The following is a 4139-nucleotide window of genomic DNA, read 5'->3' on the forward strand; positions in this document are numbered from 1 at the left end:
TGATCGTTCTTTGCTGGGAGGGAGCGTTAAGAGGGTGATAGTTTGAACAGGAGGCAGACTGTCCTCAGAGTCATTAGATATCTTCTCTTCAATGAAGGGGACAAAAGGCAGAGCCAGGCTAAATATTGGGATGTTTTTTGAGGTTTTTGGGGCCTTTTAACTGACACGTCACAAATTTTGTTTATTAAGGCGAGACACGGCAGGCAAAAACAGGGATTTTTCATGCAGTGGTCAATTTTTTAGATTTTGGGCCAGTCTGCTCCTTCAGTATGTGTTCTTTCAACCTGCTATAAAGAAAACATTGAAAACATAAATTAAAATGTTTATTTCATCACATTTTCTTTACTCGCGGCAGTACGTTTCGCCCAAATTGACCAAAATGAATTCCCCTATTTAAATCTTTAAATGCCGTTTTCTCAAAATCAGTTTTTTGTATTTTTCCAGAATCAATATCTCAGGCTAGAGCACCTACTGACACCAAACTTTCCAGTTATACACTTAGCAGTATTCTGAAGATATTTACAGAAGGATTTGTTGATAAATCATTCCTGGCCTTATTTATTAAGATTAAGATCGGATTTATTGGTCATGCATACAGCGAAAATTGATGTTTTTTAGGCTATGGACAGTATATTTTGATTTCCTAGGAAATGAAAGCAGATATCCTGAAATCCCTCGGTTATTTTCTTTTCATTTTGTGTGTAAACAAAATGAAAAAAAGAATTTTGCACCTGGCTTTATCATATGTTCAGATCTATCTTACGGAAATATATGCAAATGTGCGCATATTTAATGAGATAATGCCTCATTTGCATAATTAAACATACAAATTTCTAAAACTTTTTGTTCATACTTGTATAAGTAATCAACTGAGGAAGTTTCATGGTGATATCTATTGTTTTAAAATATTACCCTATTCACCTGTAGTGTCTCGCCTTAATTAAAACTTTTTTGCTTGTAGGTGCGATTAGTCTGCTGATTACCACTCAGTCCAGTAAGCGCTTTGTTTATGAGAATAAAGGCAAATGTTTGGTCCAATTAACACAGCGAGGAGAGGGCGTCCTCCGGCGAATTAAAAGATCAAGTTTTTCTCAAACTGATAATACGTATGTTAGTGTAGCTGTGAGTTCAGCATCCTGAAACAGAAGCTTCTACTTTATTACTTATATATTACATTACTTATACATTTAAAGCAGAGTATTCATAGACATGTAGACTCAATCATCTCCCGCTCGGACTGTCGGGACTGTCAGAGACGCTGACCTTTGATATTTCCCTATTTTTGACTTGTTTGACTGTGTTCAGAACATTTCTGACTGAAATGTCACTCCACGCGCTCCAGTAAACAGCTAATTCAGGAAACATTTGGTCAGGATTTGCAGCCTTTTCTCTGATGCATGATGTAATTAAGCAAGGTTTGGGCTGATGATGATTTTAGGTCTAATATTCCACCCAAGTCTTTGTGGATGAAATTAGAAATAATTTGCTCACTCGACAGTTCCAAGATGCATTTAGCCTGATTTCAAAAGTCTCATTAAACATTCAGAGCAGTGTGTTATTCAGTTTTTTTTCATCCGTTTTCAGCAAGAATCTACAGAAGATTTAAAAGCTTCACCAAAATCCCCCACAGAGATTATTCAGCTTCTCGTGTTTTTCCACAGCTTATGACATCAGTGGACTTTAAATCATGTTTCCTCTTACGGGAGGAAACATTTTTTTCCTCAACAAATATTCCGCCGTCGGCTACAAAGAACACGGTTTTCATTTTCAACAGCCTGGAAACAGCTTGGCACGAAACTCTAATGAGCTGGACTTAATTAGTTAGTTCTCACACATTTAAACTGGAAAGTTTAACGCTGTCAGAGTGGGCTTAGAAACAGAAGTACAAGCATCCAATACAGCAGCAACAACCAGCTATGACAGGAGTTTGTGTGGAAGTTCACTTTCTCTGCTTGGTATTCCACCCAGGCCCTTTCAGCCCGTATGCTGTCAGTCTACTTCAGCATTTCCTATTCAGCATTGTGACATTTTGAAGTTTATTCAGTACCAAAACAGGGGAGACCAGAGGTTTTTTTTCCCATATTTTCCCTCATCTCTTGTGATGGATATCTGTCGGACAACTGGAGCTAGAAGAGTACAGATGAAATGAGAAATGAGTCGAATGTCTGATGGGGGAAAGAAAATTGAATTGGCGGTGAGGTAGACTAATGGAAGTAAATGGCATTCAGTCTTTTACCGCTCGTCTCTTTCTGTCTCGACAGGTTCTCCACAGATCAGGAAGCCGGACTTCATGCCAGACATCTTTTAATCCCAACCGGACAGACGTTAGACTGTGAAAGAATCCATCTTAAAACTTTACTGGAAGCAGTGGTTTGTGGTTCAGGGATCATGAACACATCAAAAACCTGTTTCTACTGCTGAAGGGGAAACTCATGTATAATTTAGCATTTATAAGTGAGTCAAACAAGTGTTTTTAGGGCATCATATGGACATGGGTGGGTGTGGCAGCTAGGATTAGGTGGACCCTACAGGGGCCATTATAGTTTAGTGGATTAAAGCTAAGCTAAGCAGTCACCTTAAGCTAACAGGCTCCACCAAACATACGCTGGGTGCAGCACGTCCGTACGTGTACACACTGCCACAGCTGGAGAACACAATTAAATTAGTGTGACTGGGACAGGGTGTCCAAATCTAGCTTAGTGCTGCACACTTTAAATGACTGGCAGAAAAACGTGCACGCACACACATGCACGCGCGCTGTGGGCTGGAGGACAGATGCTGCCCCACCCTTCAGCGCATCATCCTCTCACAGCCAGCTGGACAGAAGATGAGATTTTGGACTGACTGGTCCCGTCTTTTTTTTTTTAGCATCACACCCTTCGCACATCTCGCTCCACCCTCCACTTTCATCCGTCCTCTTGTGTTCGGATAAACCAGCATCGTAAAAAATCTCCACCAGTCTGCTTCTGGTGCTTTGAAGACACCTCCTGGCGTTAGCATGTTGTTTGATCTTTGTGTTTTTCACTTTTTTCCTCCGTGGGGACAAAGATGAAGAGTGGAAGGACAGACTTGGCACAAACCCACCAACTGCAGCACTGGCATCAGTGAGTTGGAAATGCTGCAGCCCTTTGCACAAGGTCACGAGATCTTCTGCTAATATCCGATTTATTTTGTTCATCACAAAGACTTTAAACTTGACTTTTGGAGAAAAGAGCAACAGAGGAGTTGCTTTCTTATCAACTAATTTTTGTGTTTTAGTAGACACTCACTGTGGACTAAAAGAGGTGTAGGAGAAGAGTAGAGGAAAGGCTGAGGTAGACACGAAAAACAAAAGAATAAGAAGACAGCAGGCAACAGAGCAGAGAAGCAGAAAAGAGAGGAAGAAGGGGGGGACTTTTTGTTCATGATGGAGCACCCTACAGGACAGACCTCCTCCCCGCTGCTGCTCCTCCTCCCGTCTTCCCTCCCTCTCTCCACCGCTCTAATCTGATCTGCCAGTGTTACTCGGCTCCATCGCTTCAGTGCAGAGCGAGAACGCCGAGCGCAGGAGTGGAGCTCGGTGCCCACACAGATGGCGGAGCGAACGGGGATCTCTCTCTGAAGCTGCTCGTAAGGAAAAGTGATGGCTCGACGTGAAGACGGTGGGAACCCGGGGAGGGGAAAGTTTTAAAGTAAAACCAAAAGGAATGGAGGGGAGAAAGGAGGGAGAGGCTGCTCGGAGCTGAAGGGAGATCGGCTCTCAGCAGTGAGGTCACAGCTGTGGGACTCAGCGTCCGTGTGTGGGAGGCGAACACACGGCGGCGGCGGGAGGCGGAGAGGCGGCGTGGGAGCATCGCTGAGCGCACAGCTCGGCTGTGAGACGGATCGACTCTGTCACACATTGTCCTCAGTGTTTCACAGCTCTGATACAGAGGGGGGTCCGGTGGGGCTGTCCCGTCACGCTGACCAGGCTTTGGTGGTTGCTGCGTGGCACAGGGGGAGGTGGTGGTGGGGCTAAGACAGTGGCAGGCCCAGGGGTGGGGGCATGGCCGTGGGGGGGCCGCATCCCGTCCTCCACACTCCACCGGGACAGGGGCTGGGGCTGGGGCTGGGGCTTCTGGAGCGGGGTCCCACCCAGGGGAGCCCCCAGACTGTCAGAG

The sequence above is a fragment of the Odontesthes bonariensis genome, chromosome 7 (genome assembly GCF_027942865.1).
Source record: "Odontesthes bonariensis isolate fOdoBon6 chromosome 7, fOdoBon6.hap1, whole genome shotgun sequence".
Classification (NCBI taxonomy): Eukaryota; Metazoa; Chordata; class Actinopteri; order Atheriniformes; family Atherinopsidae; genus Odontesthes; species Odontesthes bonariensis.